The sequence below is a fragment of the Dendrobates tinctorius genome, unplaced genomic scaffold, assembly GCF_039654945.1.
Source record: "Dendrobates tinctorius isolate UK_male_01 unplaced genomic scaffold, ASM3965494v1 ptg000091l, whole genome shotgun sequence".
NCBI classification, from domain to species: Eukaryota; Metazoa; Chordata; class Amphibia; order Anura; family Dendrobatidae; genus Dendrobates; species Dendrobates tinctorius.
In genome coordinates, this window is record NW_027361759.1 from 3453386 (window position 1) to 3475978 (window position 22593).

General features: G+C 43.9%; 1 protein-coding gene across 7 annotated transcripts in view; it reads right to left on the reverse strand.

The window, feature by feature from the left end:
* LOC141098413 (putative protein ARB2BP) overlaps positions 1-22593 on the reverse strand; it is a 99599-nt gene that overhangs the window by 40960 nt on the left and 36046 nt on the right. For 3 of the 7 annotated variants that reach the window (XR_012234223.1, XR_012234224.1, XM_073586183.1), the window contains exons 3-4: positions 17329-17418; positions 6777-6835 (exon numbers count right to left, since the gene is read on the reverse strand). The exons of 1 other annotated variant lie outside the window; for it this stretch is intronic. The gene's annotated coding sequence lies outside the window, so the exon portion shown is untranslated. The remainder of the gene's footprint in view (positions 1-6776; positions 6836-17328; positions 17419-22593) is intronic. 3 more of the 7 variants (XR_012234225.1, XR_012234226.1, XM_073586184.1) reach the window with 1 other exon arrangement.

Genomic DNA, 22593 nt, shown 5'->3' on the forward strand with positions numbered 1-22593 from the left:
ATATTCAGGGTTTAGGTTAATTAACCCTTTGAACTAACCGACAGCGCTGTAGTTGTTGAATAATTAAATGTTTAATCAAAAATACAAATAGAACGCACAGTGCATATATATATATATATATATATATATATATTACACTCACTGGCCACTTTATTAGGTACACCTGTCCAACTGTGTGTTAAGACTTAATTTCTAATCAGCCAATCACATGGCGGCAACTCAGTGCATTTAGGCATGTAGACATGGTCAAGACAATCTCCTGCAGTTCAAACCGAGCATCAGTATGGGGAAGAAAGGTGATTTGAGTGCCTTTGAACGTGGCATGATTGTTGGTGCCAGAAGGGCTGGTCTGAGTATTTCAGAAACTGCTGATCTACTGGGATTTTCACGCACAACCATCTCTAGGGTTTACAGAGAATGGTCCGAAAAAGAAAAAAAATCCAGTGAGCGGCAGTTCTGTGGCCGGAAATGCCTTGTTGATGCCAGAGGTCAGAGGAGAATGGGCATACTGGTTCGAGCTGATAGAAAGGCAACAGTGACTCAAATTGCCACCCGTTACAACCAAGGTAGGCAGAAGAGCATCTCTGAACGCACAGTGCGTCGAACTTTGAGGCAGATGGGCTACAGCAGCAGAAGACCACACTGGGTACCACTCCTCTCAGCTAAGAACAGGCATCTGATGGCTACTTTCAGCAGGATAATGCGCCATGTCATAAAGCTCGAATCATCTCAGATTGGTTTCTTGAACATGACAATGAGTTCACTGTACTCAAATGGCCTCCTCAGTCACCAGATCTCAATCCAATAGAGCATCTTTGGGATGTGGTGGAACGGGAGATTCGCATCAGGGATGTGCAGCCGACAAATCTGCGCCAACTGTGTGATGCCATCATGTCAATATGGTCCAAAATCTCTGAGGAATGCTTCCAGCACCTTGTTGAATCTCTGCCACGAAGAATTGAGGCAGTTCTGAAGGCAAAAGGGGGTCCAACCCGTTACTAGCATGGTGTACCTAATAAAGTGGCCAGTGAGTGTGTATATATATATATATATACACACATACATACACACACACATACACCAGCAAAAGTTTGGCTTGCATACTCCAAATTTTATATTTATCAATCTATAAAGAAAAAAAAAAAAAAAATCTATCCATCTATCTATCTATCATCTCTCTCATGGTGACATCACAATAAAAACCGAAGTCACAATTGATGTGATGTCATCATCACATTCTATATTCCATTGTTGCGGCCTAAGGGAAGTCATTGCCTTACAGACTCCCAAGGGTGAGGCAACCCCTTTTGTTTTTCGAAGCAAAAACTGATTACAAAATGGATAAAGACAGAAGAGCCCAAAGAGATCGGATTCTGAGAGAGAAGAGAGGAATTAATGAAGAGCAGGTACCATTGTTCGCTTTAGGGCGAAAAGACTTTACTCTACCGGACATGGACACTGACGCCACAGAAATGGCGTCCAAACGTCAAACTCTGGAGAAAATGAGAAAGACCAAAAGACATGTGATCTTTACAGAAAAAAGGAATATGGAGACCCTCATGGAGTCTCACTCTGCTGCCTCCGCTGAACTTCAGAGGGCCATTATACGCTCCTTGAAAAAAATCGGAGATCTGGTCCCTGAAATACGGAGGAGGAACAAAGATGACATCCTCAATAAGCGGAGAAACATCAACGCAGAGTTAGAGCTGGAAGAGGTTCTACAAGAAACACAGAGACATGTCACACTCTCCAGATCTGAGAGTCTGGAGACACCAAACCTACAAAGAGCGGCAGCCCAGAAGAGGATCAGGAACAGCAGAGACTGGGTTGTCCAATGTACAAGAGGTCTCATCTATGCCAAACCCATTATAAATGGGAATGGTGCATTACGGAGGTGCAGGACATCAGCTGAGAACATCTCCATCTCAGAGAACAAACAGCTGAGTGATTCTCCACCAAACACATCACTGGATAAAGAGGAGCCAGGTAAGATGGAAACTGTTCAGTATAAGGAGACTGGGGTGAGGGGGATTATACTCCTAATATTATGTACTGGCCACAATTATCCAAAGTGCAGAAAAACTGCCCTTGTTGTCCATAGCAACTAATCACAATGCAGCTTTCATAGTTCTATAAAATTCAGATACAAACCAGACAGGCCTAAATGCATCTGCACTAATACAGGGTGCAGCGGACCCAAGTAAAATGGCAGCTGCACAGGTGCATAAATACCAAATGAAACAGCCAGCCTACAATCAGGGATTGGCCGTGTGGCACACCAGCGCAGGAGAAATAATCCGCATGTGGCAGTGTTCACACAGGGAATGCAGGGCTTCTGGCTAACAACCTCTTAGTAACACCATATAGGGGGGCTGCCCAGTGCCAACTAGAATGCATCCCGTGTGAACAGAGACCACAAGTTTGCAGAACCATTTGGGCCCAACTGCACCCTGAAAAAATATAAAAAGTGCACAAAAAACATATCAATATATGTAAGGTATTGGTTGAAATTAAGGCCTTAATACGGAAGCTGGCAAACTAACGTCAAAGTTCCTTACACTTGCCAGTCCTACTCTAACATGAAAACCTCAAAAAGAGGAAAAAAATCCTCCAAAAAATTCAGATACAAACCAGACAGGCCTAAATGCATCTACACTAATCCAGGGTGCAGCGGACCCAAGTAAAATGGCAGCTGCATAGGTGCATAAATACCAAATGAAACCGCCAGCCTACAATCAGGGATTGGCCGTGTGGTACACCAGTGCAGAAGAAATAATCCGCATGTGGCAGTGTTCTATAGAATGTTAAGAAATGGAATCTGTGCTGTGATTCGTTGCTATGGGCAACAGGAACTTTTTTGCTATTGGACAGTTTTGATTAATGAAAGCCCAAATATTAGACATTTCCTGCTCATTTACATAATTCTGTTTACAATTATAATATATGCTCTAGAGTTTTATTTGTTAACCTTGTTTTGACTTTATTCCGTTTTTTACCTCCCTGCTTCGAAAACACATAACTTTTTTTTAATTTTTCTGCCAATGTAGCTGTATGTGGACTTGTTTTTTACTGGACCAAGCTGTAGCTTTTCAGGACACAATTAATTTTATCACTCAATGTTCTGGAAAACAGGGAAAAAAAAGGTTCAAAATGTGGTAAAACTGGAAAAAAAAGATTCTTCCATTTTTTCAACTGTGTTCATTCATTTGTGGTGAAAATGACCTCACAAGATGTTTCTCCACATCAGTTACAGCAGCTATGATAATGCTGAACATGCATAGGGGTTTATAACAGATAATAAGGAATTATATTTATAAAATGGTCCGTGTCCTGATTATTCTAATACTTAGTAACTTCTTGATTTTGATAACTCAATGGAGCTGTGTGATTTTTCTGCTTGGCAAGCTGAAGTTTTTATTGATACCTTTCCTGGGTAGACAGAACATTGTGATATCTTTTTATTGCAATTTGTTAGGTGGATACAGCTCCTCCAAAAAAATGCAAAAAAAAAAAAAACACAGGTGGCAGCTATGTAATACAGGAGCATCTGCCTGGTACGGTGCATGCTCAGCTACTGAGCCCGCTCCATACATTTGCTGCACATCATGACAAACATTTCCATTATGCATTTGCAAAGGGGTTAATAATCTTGTATCATCTCAGCAGATGGAAGCCTTATGATCCCTTGTGACATAGCAGCCATGCCAGCAGAAGACCTTGGTGAAGCTAAAATCTGTATTTCTCCCATTAAAGAAATGGTCAACACTCCAAATACTATTGACCTTGCCAGCCTTGAATTCCAGAAAGTTCTTACACACGGACGCTTCGGAAAAGTAAGTGTGAATTTATCCTCCTCCGTATTCAACCAATGTATCTTGCACAGATACCCAGGAGGGATGTACATATTAATTACAGGATGCTCATATGTAAGGATAATTGGGATAAACTAGTGACATATTACACATTAATAGATGAGCTTTTGGTCTGATCTGTTATTTTTCTCCAGGTGATCTTGACATCAGATGTGGTCAATGAAGGACTGCTGGCCATTAAGATCATGGACAAAAGATCTTGTAGGGAGGACATTTTCTCTACAGAGGTAGAAGTCATGAGAATGGCTGCTGGGTGCCCCTACCTAATGTCCATGCGGGCGTATATGGAGACACAAACCAATTATGCTATATCCATGGACTATATGGCTGGAGGAGACCTGTATTACCACATGGCAGAATCGATGTTGTTTAACACAGAGACAACAAGGTAAATGTCTTGTACTAAATATTAATAATCCGCTGTAGTCCTAGAGCAATGGACAATGACTACAGGAAAAAATAATGACATCAAAAGGACATGTGATGATCTCATGTTCTTTATATGATTGTGCATGTAACCACTGATCCACCCTTTCATTTTTACTCCACAGACTCTTTGCGGCAGAGATGGTGTGTGGACTCCAATTCCTGCATGAACACGGCGTCATACATAGGTAATCATTTCACCTTCATAAATCTGTCACCTGTGACTCTCTGTTGTCTCCTTACATATCTATTGTAGAAAGTTATTTTCATGAATTATCCTCACAATCAGTGTCTGCTCCTTCTCCCTGCAGTGACCTGAAGCCAGAGAACATCCTTCTCCAAGACACTGGACACATCAAAATCTCCGACTTTGGCTTATCAGCCATGAATGTGTTTGAGAATGGCATAGTGAATAAATTTGTTGGTACTCAGGGTTACATAGCGCCAGAGGTAAGGAACATCTCTGTGTGACTGGTCCCGATAGTAGGATTGAGGGATAATCTGATCCTAATGTATCCTGCTCACATCTAATCACAGATCGATTCTCATAGTCTCTTTGTGTAAATCCTGTTCCCGGTATATTCAGCTTCTCTCCAATCTCATGTTTCCACAGATAATGGACCGTGAAGGCTACAACCACCTGGCAGACTCATTTTCATTCGGCGTCATCCTATATATGATGAGTGTAGGGAACCGGCCATTCTATAGCGAAGGCTCAATGGAGGAGTACCACCAGTCTCTGCGTGAGCACATCCCTTATTTTCCACCAGGGATGTGCACTAATACCATTGACATCATAAAAGGGGTGAGTAAGATCAGAAGGATAAGGATGATGGGGGATTACAAGAACAGATAGAAGATAAGATGTGGACAGTCCATAGACAGTGTGTAATAACTTGTCAGTAATAATGTATAATCTAATGACTAATGGTCTCTTTCATTTTCTAGCTTCTTTGCAAAACTCCATCTGCCCGATTTGCCATTACATCATCTATCAGATCCCATCCGTTCTTCCACTCCATAGATTGGAGCGATGTGGAGTGCGGCAGATCTGACCCACCATTCCCATATTACTATGTAAGTATAACACATACAGACATCCATAATGTTGTCACTTCCCAGTAACGCACTTACCCAGTATACCTCTTATTGTTATGTTCCCCAGTACACTGTATATACTGAATGTGAGGAGCTGATTCTCAGATGTGTATATTTCTCTTCTCACAGCAGGACTATTAGGCTGATAACAATCAGCCCCATTCCAGTAACATCCAGGAATGAAGATTTATATTAATTGGATAAGACGACAAAACTGGACTTTCTCATTTACCGAACTGTGACAAACCTACCGAGCTTCCACCACTTAACATCCACATAGATTTGAGCACCAAACATCCAGGGATTTATTCCGATCGCCATACTTGGGGTCAGGAAGGAATTTTTTTCCCTTGATATGAGGATAATCCAACAACGAGTCCTCAGGGTTATTTTTCACCTTCCTCTGGATCAACATAGCAAGTAATTAAAGGCTGAAATTGAAGGACTTCTTTCAGCTATACTATGTCACGATCTGGACGACTCATCTACAATGTGGTGGTATGGAGAAGACTACCAGATATGGACAGAAAGAAGGCAGCGGATGCTCCTTCACCTTCCGGTTATGGACTGAAAGAAGGAAGCGGCTGCTCCTCCACATACCGGATATGGACAGAAAGAAGGAAGCGGCTGCTCCTCCACATACCGGATATGGACAGAAAGAAGGAAGCGGCTGCTCCTTCACTTATAGAAAATGCACAGACAAAAGGAAGCGGCTGCTCCTTATCTTACTTGGCCATGTACAGACAGGAGGCAGCGGCTGCTCCTTCACCTACAAGGCCATGGACAGATGGAAGGAAACGGCTGCTCCTTCACCTCCCTGCCCATGGTCAGACAGAAGGCCATATGGTTAATCGCGTTGCTGTAGGAATCCAGGAGAACTCCAATGACACAGATCACGTCACACATTCCTGCTCTTCTCCTCTCATGTGTGATCCAGACCTGGATGTCCAAAATGGGCACAAGTGCAAACCAAGGCCCGAGGAGCGGAATCATCATCATCTGCTCTTTTCTACAGAAAGTGACAGTATTTATACACTTTCTTTTATCATTGCAAATTAAAACAACTTTATTGCACAAATACATTTATAAAACATCTGTGCTGTTTTTGGTTAGATTCTTCTCATATACAGACCTGCTTTTTTTTATTTTTATGGATATCATCATTAAGACCTGGACAAGGTATTTTGGCGCTTAGGCAGATGAAACCAATGGTTCCCCCCGAGAAAAGGAATTGGCTAGAAGCTATAATAACAGGACTTCTAACGCTGCGGTTCTCCCCTTCAATCAGTCCAATAACAATCTCTGATGACCACTTCCATTAACTGTTACTTTTGTTGATATATTTTGGTGAAAAAGGTAACAAAATAGAATTAGACTTACCGGTAATTCAGTTTCTAGAAACCTTCCACGACAGCATAGGAGGAGGTCGTCTCCACGCCCTAATGGGGGACAGGAAGCACGAGAGGTTAAAAGGTCCCTCCCTCCTCCCTCTCACCAGTGACTTACAACTGATTACCATAGCACCCTCTGCCCCGACGTACACGTTTTGCCCTGCTTCTTCAGTGGGTACACTGAACGGAGTAGTATAGTGGCCAGGCACACACATTCTATGGCACACTGAAAATCCCATGGACAACGAGTGGTGTGGCTGTGAACATATATCACGGCTCCAATCTAACGGGGCATCTCAGAACTCTATGCTTAGTATGGGTGGGATCTCAGTGATCAGGGACTAGGGAATCGCTTGCCCTGATTGCAATAACCCTGAGCCAGTGAAGTCCTGGTGTTTCATGCCACTCACTCCAATCAGCCCAATTAGAAAACTGCAGTTTATCAACAACCTCTATGTGAAAGAGGCGCTTCATGCAGTAGGGACAGATGGCAGGTGGTGGGCGCCGAGGCCTGGCGGTCAGGGCTGCCACTAGGAATTTCGGGGCCCCATACTGGCAAAATTTTCATGCCCCCTTAAGATTCCACCTAGGCTCCACCCCAGCTCCGCCTCCACACAACAAAACCTTCCACAGTCCCACTGCCCGCTCTTGCTAAAACTCATCTTCTGTACCACGTTCTCACCAATCTGATATTAACAGTTCCCAGCAGACACCAGATCACATACATAGCCAGCATCTTTTGTTTTAGCCAAAATAATTTTTAAGCCGCCACCTCGACAAGGTAGACTCTTTTGGCCAGACCCTACTCTACTCTAACCTATTAAAATCCAATAACTGTCACTCAAAACTCTACTACAAGAGAAAGTAGACAGAAAAAAAAAACCACAAGAACCAATAATAAATTGCAATTTTATTAAGAATATCAAATATTAATCATATAAAAATTCTTTTTAAGCAATTGCCTACCATAAATAAAAAACAAATTAGGCTAGGACATCATTAAACACAGTAGATCATGAGGAATTAATTATGCGGATTAGCGAAAAAAACTCCACCAATGTGAGATAAATAATAATGATGAAAAAAACATCTATAATCTACTCATGCATAATTATCTCTAAATATATCAAAAAGCACTACATGAATTGTCTTAATACATGCAAAAATAGCATCCTCATGAAGTTGCAGACGAAACGCGCATCAGGGTTTTGAGGAACACGGCTCGGACATCGAGTTTTGAGTGACAGTTATTGGATTTTTGCTACTTTTAACCCCTTCACTACCAAGGGTGGTTTGCACCTTAACTACCGGGCCAATTTTTACAATTCTGACCACTGTCCCTTTATGAGGTCATAACTCTGGAACGCTTCCATGGATCACGGTGATTCTGACATTGTTTTCTCGTGACATATTGTACTTCATGTTAGTGGTAAAATTTCATCCATATAACTTGCGTTTATTTGTGAGAAAAACGGAATTTTGGCAAAAATTTTGAAAATTCCGCAATTTTCCAACTTTGAATTTTTATGCCCTTAAATCACAGAGATATGGCACACAAAAAAGTTAATAAGTAACATTTCCCACATGTTTACTTTACATCAGCACAATTTTGGAACCAAAATTTTTATTTCTTAGTAAGATATAAGGGTTAAAAGTTGACCAGCGATCTCTCATTTTTGCAACACCATTTTATTTTTACGGACCACATCACATTTGAAGCCACTTTGAGGGGTCTATATGATAGAAAATACCCAAAAGTGACACCATTCTAAAAACTGCACCCCTTAAGGTGCTTAAAACCGCATTCAAGGAGTTTATTAACCCTTCAGGTGCGCCACAGGAATTTTTTGAATATTTAAAAAAAAATTAACATTTAACTTTTTTTCACAAAAAAAATTACTTCAGGTTCAATTTTTTTTATTTTACCAAGTGTAACAGGAGAAATTGGACTGCAAAAATTATTGTGCAATTTGTCCTGAGCACGCTGATGCCTGATATGTGGGGGGGGGGGAACCACTGTTTCGGCGCATGGCAGAACTCAGAAGGGAAGGAGCGCCGTTTGACTTTTTCAATGCAAAATTGGCTGGAATTCTGATCGGACGCCATGTCGCGTTTGGAGAGCCCCTGATGTACCTAAACAGTGGAAACCCCCCACAAGTGACCCCATTTTTGAAACTAGACCCCCTAAGGACCTTATCTAGATATGTGGTGAGAACTTTGAACCCACAAGGGCTTCACAGAAGTTTATAATGTACAGCAGTACAATTAAAAAAATCATATTTTTTCCACAAAATGATCTTTTCACCCCCAATTTTTATTTTCCCAAGGGTAACAGGACCCTAAAAGTTATTGTGCAATTTGTCCTGAGTACGCTGATACCCCATATGTGGGTGTAAATGACTATTTGGGCACATGGCAGAGCTCGGAAGGCAAGCAGCGCCATTTGACTTTTTTGGCTGGAATTGAGATCGGACACCATGTCGCGTTTGGAAAGCCCCTGATGTACCAAAACAGTGGAAACCCCCCACAATTGACACCATTTTGGAAGCTAGACCGCCCAAGGAACTTATCTAGATGTGTGGTGAGAACTTTGAACCCCCAAGTGCTTCACAGAAGTTTATAACGCCCAGGCGTGAAAATAAAAAAAAAATTTTTTCCCACAAAAATGATATTTTTGCCCCAAAATTTTTATTTTCCTAAGGGCAACAGGAGAAATAGGACCCCAAAAGTTGTTTTGCAAATTGTCCTGAGTAGGCTGATACCCCATATGAGGGGGTAAAACACTGTTTGGGTGCATGGCAGAGCTTGGAAGGGAAGGAGCACCATTTGACTTTTTCAACGCAGAATTGGCTGGAATTGAGATCAGACGCCATGTTGCGTTTGGAGAGCACCTGATGTGCGCAAATAGTGGAAACCCCCAATTCTAACCCTAACCCTAGCCCTAACCCTAATGGGAAAATAGAAATACATTTTTTTAATTTTATTATTTTTCCCTAACTAAGGGGGTGATAACGGGGGGTTTGATTTACTATTTATGGCGGTTTTTATGTTTGGCGGCTGTCGCACGCTAAAAGATGCTTTTTATTGTAAAAATAGTTTTTGCATCACCACATATTGAGAGCTCTAATTTTTCCATATTTTGACCCACCGAGTCATGTGAGGTCTTATTTTTTACGGGACGAATTGACGCTTTTATTGGCATCATGTTCGGGCATGTGACATTTTTTGATCGCTTTTTATTTCGTTTTTTGGGACGCAGAATTTACAAAAACCAGCGTTTCACGAATTTCTTTTGGGTGGTGCGTTTACGCCGTTCCGGGTGCGGTAAATTTTAAGGCGGTTTTATTCTTCGGGTCAGTACGGTTACAGCGATACCTCATTTAGGTTTTTTTTATGTTTTGGCGCTTTTATGCAATGAAAACAATTTTATATAAAAAAACCGGATTACTTACCGGTAATACTCTTTTGTAGAGTCCACGACAGCACCCACTGAGAGAGGGGATCCGCCCCCGAAACAGTAAACCTACAGAGAGATAAATGGGGCGGTCCCCCTCGTTCCCTCAGTTTGTGTTACCGAGAACAACGGAGGAACCGCCATACATGTTTTAGTCAATTTGTTTGGGCGATTCATCTATCTTACGCCTACATCGTCTAAGTTTGCTAAGTTTAACCACGTATAAAATCTTAATTACAATCTCCGCCCACCAAGGAGACCCATGTGAAAAAAATTTTACGGGAGGGAAGTGAGCGGGTGCTGTCGTGGACTCTACAAAAGAGTATTACCGGTAAGTAATCCAGTTTTTCCACTTCGCCACGACAGCACCCACTGAGAGATTTCCAGAGATAATCACTTGGGAGGGCACACCGTGTTAAGGACAGATCTATCGAAAGACAGATCCTCGGTAGAGGATAAATCTAGTCTATAGTGACTATAAAAGGTAGATGGAGAAGACCAGGTTGCCGCCTTACATATTTGTTCAATTGGGACGTTTGCCCTCTCGGCCCAGGAGGATGATATGGCTCTAGTAGAGTGCGCCTTAATCCCCAGCCAAATATGCCATTATGATCGCATCTCTGATCCTCCTGGATAATGTGCCTGTTGTAACTCCAGACCCCTTTCTGTTGCCCTGGAAGGAGACAAAAAGAGACCTACTCTGCCTCCAGGGACTGGTCCTATCAAGGTAGGCTAGTACAGCTCTCCTCACATCTAAGGTGTGATATTTCACCTCGTCCTGGTTTGACGGGTTTTCGTAGAAGGAAGGTAGGCATATCTCCTGAGACCTATGGAATTTAGTTACCCGTTTGGGAAGGTAGGACGGATCTGTCTTCAAAATCAGTCTGTCTCGTGTTATTGACAAGAACGGAGGGTCTATTGATAGAGCATGAAGATCACCTACTCTTCTAGCTGATACTAAAGCCACTAGTGTAGCCGTTTTCAATGAGAGGCACTTCACTGATGCTGAATCTATGGGTTCAAACGGGGCCTGAGTAAAGGCATCCAAGACCAGAGTAAGGTCCCATGCCGGAAGCCGAGGAATATGCACCGGTTCTGATCGTTGACAGGCTGAAACAAAACGGGTCACCCATCTATTTGCTGCCATGTTATAGTTAAATAGGGCTCCTAGGGCCGATATATGGACTTTAAGAGTATTTATTGAGAGGCCCAATTCTCTGCCTCTTTGAAGAAACTCTAAGATGGCCGTAATGGGTGGTTCACCGGCTAGCGCTGCTGGGTGAAAGGTCAGGAATTTCCTCCACACCCTGGCGTATATCTTTGTTGTAGATTCTTTTCTACTTTGTAGCAGGGTATTAATTAGGTTTTTCGAAAGCCTTTCTGCTTTAATAGTTCCCTTTCAAATTCCAGGCCGCTAGGTGTAGTGCTTTGACCTGTAGATGGTAGCAGGGTCCCTGCGAGAGAAGATCCTGGTGCAGCGGCAGGATCCACGGGTCGGTTATCGACATGGCTCTCAGCCAGGAAAACCACGGCCTCTTGGGCCAGAACGGGGCTATCAAGATGACCCTCGCCCTCTCTTGTCTTATTTTCCTGACTAATGTTGGCAGCAGAACCATTGGAGGGAAGGCATAGGCTAGCTGGAATGTCCAGGGTGCTTGGAGGGTATCTAGAATGTTTGGGTTGTCTGACCTGTAGAGCGAAGCAAACCTTTTTACACGTCTGTTGGCTCTGGTCGCGAACAGGTCTATCTCTGGTCTGCCCCATTCTGACGCTATCGTCTCGAAGACGTGCCTGCTGAGGACCCACTCGCCCTGATATAGGACCCGTCGACTGAGATAGTCTGCTTGAGAGTTGTCCACTCCTCTTATGTGGAGTGCCGACAAGGAGTGAAGATGTACCTCGGCCACCTCTAGGATCTTTTCCGCGATAGACATCAACGGTCCCGATCGCGTACCTCCTTGTCGGTTTATATAGGCCACTGCGGTGGTATTGTCTGTCTGGACCCTCACGTGGGTTCCTCTTAACTGCGGGAGAAATTGAGACATCGCATAGTAAATTGCTTTTAGCTCCTTTACATTAGAGGAGGTTTCTATTTCATGTTTACGCCACCGGCCTTGTATCATGTGCTCATCCAGGTGGGCCCCCCAACCTAAGGGGCTAGCATACGTGGTGAGCACCTTGGAGGGAGTTACCCACCATTGCACTCCCTTTGACAAATTGGTAGGATTCAACCACCACTCTAGGGAATTAACCACTTCCGGCGATAGGGACATCTTCCCTTCCAACCGTCCCTGCAATCTGTTTCCTGCAGAATAGCCCATTGTAGCTTTCTGGAGTGGAATTGAGCCCATTGCACCGCCGGGATGCACGATATCAGGGATCCCAGCAAGGACATACCCGGTCTCAATGATATTACGGGTCTTCCTATAGTATCTTGTATCTTATTGATTATAGCCACAGCTTTAGCGCCTGGTAAAAAGCATTTTTGGCTTACGGAGTCTACTTGCAGGCCTAGGAACCTCTGACAGGTCACTGGTTCTAGCCTGGACTTCTCCCAGTTAATTAGCCAGCCCAGTGTTTGTAAGGATGAGATAATCTGAGCCATTCTTGTCTCACACTGAGAAACAGAATTCCCCACTACTAGTAGGTCGTCCAAGTAAGGGATCACTAGGGTGTCATTCAGTCTTACATACGACATCACCTCCAGCATCAATTTGGTAAATACCCGAGGAGCCATGGATAGCCCGAATGGCATTGCCGCAAACTGGAAATGCTGAATCCGACCCTTGAACCAGACCGCTACCCGCAGGAACTTCTGGTGCTCTCGGAATATGGGGAGATGGTAATAGGCATCCTTTAGATCCAAGACTGCCATATAACACCTGGGAAACAAAAGTTTTATTGCAGAATTTATTGACTCCATCTTAAACGGCCTCAGCCTCAAGAAGGTATTAAGCTTCTTTAAATTTATTATAGTCCTGAAAGAGCCATCTGGTTTTGGGATTAAAAATAGAGGAGAATAAAAACCCATTCCTCTTTCGTCCCTTGGGACCTCTATCAGGAACTGTTTAGTTAGCAGTACTGCAATCTCCATCTCTAGTGCTTCCTGCTGTATCTGGGATTTCATGGAAGTCAATAGGAAGAGGTTCGGTGGGTGCCGAACAAATTCTAGTTTTAGGCCCGATGAGACGATATCAATGGCCCATGGGTTTGATGTTACCTTCCCCCATTGGTGGCTGAATTTCAGTTGTCTGCCACCTACTGGTGTACTGGTATTAGCGGAACCTGTCTCCTCTGAAGGGACGTTTTCCGAACAGATTGCCCCTTTGTTTGGGGTCCTTATTTCCCCAGCGATCCTGGGGTTTAAAGTCTTTCTTTTTGCCAAACGGCGGTTTTCTGTAGGCCCTCCTATTAAAGGGAATATACGGGTTAGGAAAACCTTTCTTTCTCTCCCCCGCTTTTGTTAAGATCTCGTCCAGTTCCGTACCAAATAAGTACTTACCCTGGCAGGGTATAGCACACAGTCTAGTTTTTGTTTGTGTGTCTCCTTTCCACCCCTTCAACCATAAGGCCCGCCGGCCTGCATTGGTTAGTCCTGCTGCTCTAGCGGATAAACGGAGAGAGTCCGCTGAGGAATCGGAGAGGAAGGCAGCTGCTCCCTTAATGAGGGGCATAGAGGACAGGAGTTTACTCCTGGCCACTCCATTCTTAATATTGTCCTCTAGGTCATTCAGCCACACCAACATTGACCTTGCCGTGCACGTGGCTGCTATTGCGGGCTTAAAAGCTGCCGTACATGCTTCCCAGGATCGTTTAAGGAGTGTATCGGTCTTACGATCTAATCAGTCAGCCAACATTCCTGAATCCTCTACCGGCAGGGAGGATCTAGGAGAGGTAGAGGCCACTGCCGCATCCACCTTGGGGGCTCTCGACCAAGCCGTCAATTCCTCGTCGTCAAAAGGATATTTACGCTTTGACGTTAAGGGGAGGAAGGTTCTCTGCCCCTGTTTCTCCCACTCCCTTTTTACTAGCTCCTTTATAGCTGGGACCACTGGGAATGCACGGACCTTTTTACGGGAAATGCCTGAAAACATTGTGTCTTGCGGAGTCTTGGGGTCCCTACTCTCTGGTAGCCCCATGGTATTCCGGACCGAGTTAACCAAGTTGCTGACGCTGTCTGTAGGGAAACACGTCTGCTCCTCATCCTCTGAGGAAGGGTATTCCTGGGATCTATCAGAGTCTAGATCCCCAGTTTCTGCCGATGAGTTTGACGCCGGCGAAACTCCCCCTCTTGGTGAACCTATTTCTCTCACGGAGTGACCTCCCAGACTCCTGGAGCTGCCTAAGGCCCGTAGCTCTTCTCTAATTATCGCTCGGATATCCTCCTTCTTCCGCGAGGATTCCTCCTGTAAGGCCTCCTCAACACACGACTGGCATAGTCTCTTAGGGAGGCCGTCTGGGAGGGGATGAGAACATAAGGAACACTCTCTATTTTTCGCCTTCTCCGTTCTTTTGGCCTAAAAAAAGGGGGGGTGCGGACCAGAAACAAGCGAACGTCATTTATTCTGACTAAAAACACTCACTCGTGAGTTTCGTCAGTAACTACCGGCTGCGGGGTCCGTGACTCAGGCTTGGGCGAGGGACGTTTTTTTCTCTTTAAGTTTTTTCTCCAAGGGCTCGCCTTGCCTGGAAGGTCCACTAGATTCCTTCCTGGAGCTGCCACTTCTTCTGGTGCTACTACTTCTCCTTGTAGTACCGCTTTGTCTGCTGCCATGTGGGGATTCCACTGGCTGATTCAACGGGAGCGAAGCTGGGTCATCTATGGATGACATGACTGCGCATCGGCGCTATGCTCGTGGGCTTCTTTTTAACATGACTGCGCATCGGCGCTATGCTCGTGGGCTTCTTTTTATAGGTTCCTTTTTTTTTTTTCTTCTCTGCGCATGCGCGGGCGTTTCCCCGCGATCGCCACCTCCTGTATTGACCCCGGAAGTGGTCCCACCACTTCCGGGTCGCCTTTGCCTGGGAGCGCCGCAGGAAGCGGTTATGCAGCGGCCGCCGGACCCTGACCCCTATGCGCCCGGCCGCCCCCCTTCAGCAGGTATGATCCCCGTAGCGCTGCCTGGCAGAGCGCTCAGGCCCTTCCGATTTTCTCCCGGGAGGGGCGCGCTCCTGGTACTTACGATGCGCTCCCCACTTGCTGGGCCCTCAGGCTCTTCTGCTCTGTCCCGGGCCCACCGCCATCCCGGATACATGGGATATGTAATGCGCTTCTCCCCCTTCCTGGGGGGGAGGTATATGCACCGTCCCCTTTAGTGAGCCTTGGCACTTTTTCTCCTCCGGCCTCACCTGCATTACCAGCTCTGGGGGGGGGGGAAAAATTCGCCTCTCCGCCCGACGCTGCTTCCAGTCCTGGGGCCCCTGCTGCTCATATTATGCACGCAGGCGGCTACCAGACCAGGTATCCTCTTCTGCGGGTTCCTTTCCAGGAACAGGAAACCAAACTGAGGGAGCGAGGGGGACCGCCCCATTTATCTCTCTGTAGGTTTCCTGTTCCGGGGGCGGATCCCCTCTCTCAGTGGGTGTTGTCGTGGCGAAGAGGAAAATAATTATTTTTGCATCACTTTATTCTGCGAGCTATAACTTTTTTATTTTTTCGCTGATGATGCTGTATGGTGGCTTGTTTTTTGCGGGACAAGATGACATTTTCAGCGGTACCATGGATATTTATATGCGTCTTTTTGATCGCACGTTATTGCACTTTTTGTTCGGCGGTATGAAAATAAATCATTTTTTGCTTCGTTTTTTATTTTTATTTTTTAAGGGGTTCACTACGGACGCGGTGAAACCTAATATGTGTACTTTTATTGTTTTGGGTTTTTTTTTATTTCCAAAAAATGAATTTATTGGGGAATATTTTTTTTTTTTTTTTTTAAATTTATTTAGCGATTTTTTTTAAAATTATTTTTACATTTTTTTTTTATTTTTTTTTACTTTATTACAATGTCCCAGGGGGGACATAACTGTCCTGTGACAGATCGCTGATCTGTCACATCACAGATCACTGTGACAGATCAGCGATCTGTCACAGGCACTGCAGAGGCTTCCTCATGCCTGCGCTTTGCAGGCACTGAGGAAGCCAGCTTCCTGCAGGCCCCCGGAGGTCCCCGTCGCCATATTGGATCCGGGGACCTGCAGGAAAGGAGCCCCCCGCAGCAGCGCTGCACATTGCGCTGCCGTGGGGGGCTCAGGGAAGCACGGAGGGAGCCCCCTCCCTGCCGATGCTTCCCTTTAACCCTCGGTACACCGCGATCGTGTTTGATCGCGGTGTGCAAGGGGTTAACGTGTCGGGGGCGGTCCGTGACCTCCCCTGACACATTGTGCCGGGTGTCAGCTATGATAATTAGCTGACACTCGGCCGCGATCAGCGGCGCTCACCACGTGGGCACCGCTGATCGCGATGACGTAATATTCCGTCCATGGTAATTAGGTCCATGGTCACATGGACGGAATATTACGTCAATTGTAGGTAAGGGGTTAATAACACAAGTTATTTTTGGATCATTAATTGATTTAATTCTACTCTAACCTATTAAACATTTCTTAAAATATCCAAAACTCTTTTTAGGTCTATTTTTATTTATTTTTCTTTAAGGGAATGAGTCACATATATCTTTTAGAATGACCATTAATACCACATACAGGGGACAAAAACCGTCACACCATGACCAGACCATATATTACCACCGCAGTGACCAAATAATACCACTTACAAGGAACAAAGACCTCCATTCCATGACCAGATCACATACTACCACCACATAGTGACCAAATACTACAATACTGATCATTAATAAAGAACACAACACTAATGCCACTATACACAGGAGCTCTGTACATAATGTCAGTGTACAGGTAATACAGTGATCACCATTGACATTATACACAGGAGCGCTGTATATAGTATATAGTGTACAGGTAATACAGTGATCACCAGTGACTTTATATACACGAGCTCTGTATATAGTGTACAGTGAACAGGTAATAGAGTGTATAGTGCCACTGTACAGGTAACACGCTGACTCACCAGTGACGTCTCTACCTGAAGTCCGTCATCTTTGCTTGTCTTTTTCATGCAGCGCAGATCGCCATAATTTCTTCCAGCCAGGACTTGTCTCTGCATAAAATAACACAGTTACCTAGAGCCCGGCTTCCAGAGGACATTCCCCACTTTTTCCCTTTCTTCTACACTACACATATGAATACAGGCGTGTCCCCATCATTAATATATACAGTAATTAGTTATTATGGAATCCACCATTCCAAATATAAATTATAATCCACCACTGCGCCCCCACTAACTACAAATAGCCATTTTCCCCACCTAATATATACATTAATTAGCCCGTCTCTTTCCCCCCCAATTCATTACCAGTCACTGCATCCTCAACGCCCCCACTATGTGCCTCCCTCTCCCCCGATTCATTATATTTACATGCCCCTTCCGCCCCAATTCATTGTCCTGTCTTCTCTTTCTCCCACCCTCTATTCATTGTCAGCTGCTCTCCTCCACATTCAATACATCATTGACTCCCATCACCCTCAAAATTCATCATTATTTGCTCTCCCCAGGTCCTCATTTGCTCTCCCCATCCACCACCTTTAATTCAATTGCTGTACCCAGTCCTTCACTCCATCATTTGCAGTCCCCCTCACTTCATCATTTACTGTCCTCCCTCTCACTGTCATGATCCATGCTGGATCAGGACTGATAAAGAGCACTGGTAACCTTTTTTATTTCTTAAGCTGTTCTTAAGTTTAGTTTTTGCCCCCGGTGGCCATTAGGATTATTGCACTGTGGTGTCTTTTGTTCTAAGTTTGCCCCCCGGTGGTGGTGAGTGTCATTGCAATCTGGGTTCTTCAGTTAAGTGCACATGATTATAATGCAGGTGTGATAGCTCTGGCTCTGCTATAAAAGAGTCACAGGTGTTGCAATCAGTGTTGGTGATAGTGTTCATTTCAACCATCGTTGGTGGAGGAAGGATCTAGAGAGAGGACCTGGCAGCTCAGTCAGAGGAAGGAGTCAGAGGGGATTTCCTTGCAGCTCTGACAAAGCTTGGTGGCAGCTATTCAGGAGGAAAACCTGCATTCTGGTGGTGGACTCTGTTGCCAGGAGCAAGAGCAACAGAGTAAAGCTAAATGGTGTTTCCTGTTTGTGCTTCCTTAGTGTGTATTAGCACAGCGGTGGGGCCAGTGCCTGCGCCACCCAGCTCCCTAGCATGGGATAGGTGTAGGGTGTGCTAGGGCGACAGGTTCCTGATTGGCGCCCGGTGTGGAACCGGCATAGGGAACGTTAGGAGCATTAGGGACACTGACTCAGGGGAGTGCAGGAGGTCTCCACGTCCCCTTTACCTATCGCAGGGCCCACCGTTGTAACTGTTTCCCCTTTCCCAGTGTCTTGTTGTTTTAGTTACCGGCCTGCGGGCCGTGTCACACAGGACAGTATCACGTGCCGCGTCTTGTTTTAGTTACCGGCCTGCTGGTCGCGTCACACAGGACGGGTCATCGTGACACTCACTTCACATTTGCAGTCTCCCTCCCCCTCACTTCATCATTTACAGTCCCCCCATTCTCCCCCCACTTCATCATGTGCAGTCCCTTTCTGTTCATATGCAGTTGTAACAAGGTGGCACGGGGTGGTAGTCATGGGCGAGTCCACTAGGTCACAATCAAATAAAGCAGCACTCTGTAGCACCATAGCATGCAAATATGAAATATAAAAATTGAACTGCATTACTGCAGTAGAAATATGATAAATTGAGGATGCTTAGCGCCTAAATTGGCCAATTCATGTGTACCTGGAAGCCACGTTAAGGTGATTCTTGTTTCCAGGACCTAACTTAATGTCAATCCTCTCTTAGACTAAAGTCTTCATCTGTATGGAAACCTAATGTGAATCCTCTCTTGGACTGAAATCTATATCTCTGTGGAGGGGTAGGGTCCTGATGTGATTAAAAATGCCTGAGGCTAAGAGGCGGAGTCCTCAGTGAGAAGGCTAATGAATACAAATCAAGAAACTGACAGTCACATCCAAATCTAAACTAGGTGTTAACATGTGCTTATCTAGAGTCACCAACTCATATACAATAAAACAAATAAAGCAGCACTGTAGCGCCATAGCATGCAAATATGAAATACTAGCTGAAGAGCCCGGCGCTGCCAGCCAGAGCTACCGGACTACTACCCCTAATATCTCAAATCATCTAGTCAAAGTCAGTAAAAGTAGAATAGTGAAATTGCACAGAAACAAGGTTCAGCAAGATCCCAGGTTTTCTACTGATCAGGTTGATAATCTCACTTATCTGCCACCATAAATATCAGTCATGCTTTTCACCAATGGACAGGCACAAACCTTATACATTAGTACAGTAGAGAAACCTTCACACACATTTTCATGCACCGTCAACTTGTAATTTGTCCGGCTGAGTTGGTCATGGATGTACAGCATCTGTATGCAGTATAGTATCATATTTAATGGGTTGTTATGGGAAAAGAATTACGTGTTATATGGGTATATTCAGGTGAATTGTGGGGAAAGTAGCACTTTAAAAAAACTCACATTATCAGAGCACAGTAACACATCATTAATGCATAGAAGTGTCTGTGAGAAAATATTAAATCCACATGACATTTAATATGTGCACTTTCCTATATTCATTTGTGTCACTTAATGATACCAAACGGGAGGGGGGGATTCATTTCTGTCATGTTCTTACTGCTCCTTTCTGGGGGACAGACGATGGCTGGAGCTTATGTTCCTGGGGATGCTAGGTGTTGTCAAGTGGGAAAACTTGCGCATAGCAACCAATCACAGCTCAGCTACTTTTAACCAGCTCTGGTGAAATGAGAGATGCTTAGTGATTGTTTGTGAGGAAAACTGTTGGTCATAGCAACCAATCACAGCTTAGCTTCTTTTGGGCAGCACGGTGGCTCAGTGGATAGCACTGCAGCCTTGCAGCGCTGGAGTCCTGGGTTCGATTCCCACCAAGGACAACATCTGCAAGGAGTTTGTATGTTCTCCCCGTGTTTGCGTGGGTTTCCTCCGGGTTCTCCAGTTTCCTCCCACATTCCAAAGACATACTGATAGGGAATTTAGATTGTGAGCCCCATCGGGGACAGTGATGATAATGTGTGCAAACTGTAAAGCGCTGTGGAATAGGTTAGCGCTATAGAAAAAGTAAAGATAAAAAAAATAAAGATTATTTGAACAGCTCTGGTGAAATGAAAGATGCTTCGTGATTGATTGGTGATACACACACACATTGATTTTTATATTATGAAATATTAAAATTGAATTGCATTACTGCACTAGGAATATGAAAAATTGAGAAAGTTTAGCGCATAAATTAGCCAATTCATGCTAATCAATTGTATTCACATCTTACAGACACAAGTACAAATGAAGCGCTAAACGCCAGGATTGTAGGTGGAGCTGAACACACCGAAGATGGGGGAGGGGCATTTATTGCTGGGGGGGGCATTTACTACTTGGGGGGGGAATTTAGTGCGTGTGAGGGTGTATTTACAGAGTGGTGGGGGTATATACTGGGTGTGGGGGGTATTACTGTGTGCGGGGGTGTGCTTAATATGTGTGCAGGTTATTTGCTTCCTGGGTGAGTTTCTACTGTGTGTGGGGGAATATTTACTGGGTGTGGGTGGTGTTTACTGTGTGGGGGGTATTTGCTGCCTGGGGGAGTATTTACTGTCTGTGAGGGTGTATTCACTATCTGTGTGAAAAACAACACAGCAAAACGCCTAGTGTGAACGTAGTCTTAGGCTATGTGCCCACGTTAGCGTTTTTAAGCGCTCAGAAAACCGGACTCCTTCCCAGAAAACACACGGTTTATTTCCGCGGGTTTTTTTGCACAAAAAACGCGCATTTTTTATGCGTTTTTTCCCGCGCTTTTTCTGGGAACATTGGAAAAAGCTAAAAACGAGGAGCTTTGCGGAAATTAATGAGCATGCTGCGTTTTTAACCGCTAAGCGTTTCCTGAGCGGAAGAAAAAGCATGCATTGGCACATAAAGTCAAAAATGCATTAAATTTAATGGGAAGCTTCTTTTAAGCGTTTCTGCAGCGTCTGATCCGGCTCAAACGCTGCGGAAACGCTTACAAAAATGCAACGTGGGCACACAGCCTTGCTGTAAAGAAAACAGGAGAAAAGAGAAAGGTGGAAAATATAACTATGCTAGGAGCAGATAAAAATTGTGAAGAGAAAAAAAAAAAAAAAAACAAGAAAACACTGAATAAATGAAAAGAAAATTAAAAGAGAAATAAACATGAAAAAAATTAAAAAACAAAAAATAAAAATAAAAAAGGAAAAAACAGAAAATAAAGAGAAATAGACAATAAGTAATACAAAATAAAACATTACTAAGAATAATAAGAATAATAAAAAATAGGAAAAGCCTGATGTGCTCCAGATCCCTAAATTCATGGAATAATGAGATTCTGAATATAAAATGGATCAAGAAGAGTATACTGTTTTCTTGAATTAATGTATACTTTGATCTCTGCTGCATTCACATAATTCTGATACTGCAGATGAGTGCAATATCCTATATATTAATATATTTTACTGTAGTGCAGTTATCTACTGTTAATTGTACGATACAATACCTGCAAGATTGTTTTAAAATGAATATTTACCAGGAATTCTAACAATAATAATTCCGCACATAGATATTCTCATAAAAAAGACCCAAGCCTCACTTACATTTTCCTAAATATTCAGGGTTTAGGTTTATTAACCCTTTGAACTAACCGACAGCGCTGTAGTTGTTGAATAATTAAATGTTTCATCAAAAATACAAATTGAACGCACAGTGCACATTATATATATATATACACACACACACACACACATACATACACACAAGCAAAATTTTATATTTATCAATCTATAAAGAAAAAAAAAAAATCTATCATCTATCTATCATCTCTCTCATGGTGACATCACAATAAAAACCGAAGTCACAATTGATGTGATGTCATCATCACATTCTATATTCCATTGTTGCGGCCTAAGGAAAGTCATTGCCTTACAGACTCCCAAGGGTGAGGCAACCCCTTTTGTTTTTCGTGACAAACGAAGCAAAAACTGATTACAAAATGAATAAAGACAGAAGAGCCCAAAGAGATCGGAATCTGAGAGAGGAGAGAGGAATTAATGAAGAGCAGGTACCATTGTTCGCTTTAGGGCGAAAAGACTTTACTCTACCGGACATGGACACTTACGCCACAGAAATGGCGTCCAAACGTCAAACTCTGGAGAAAATGAGAAAGACCAAAAG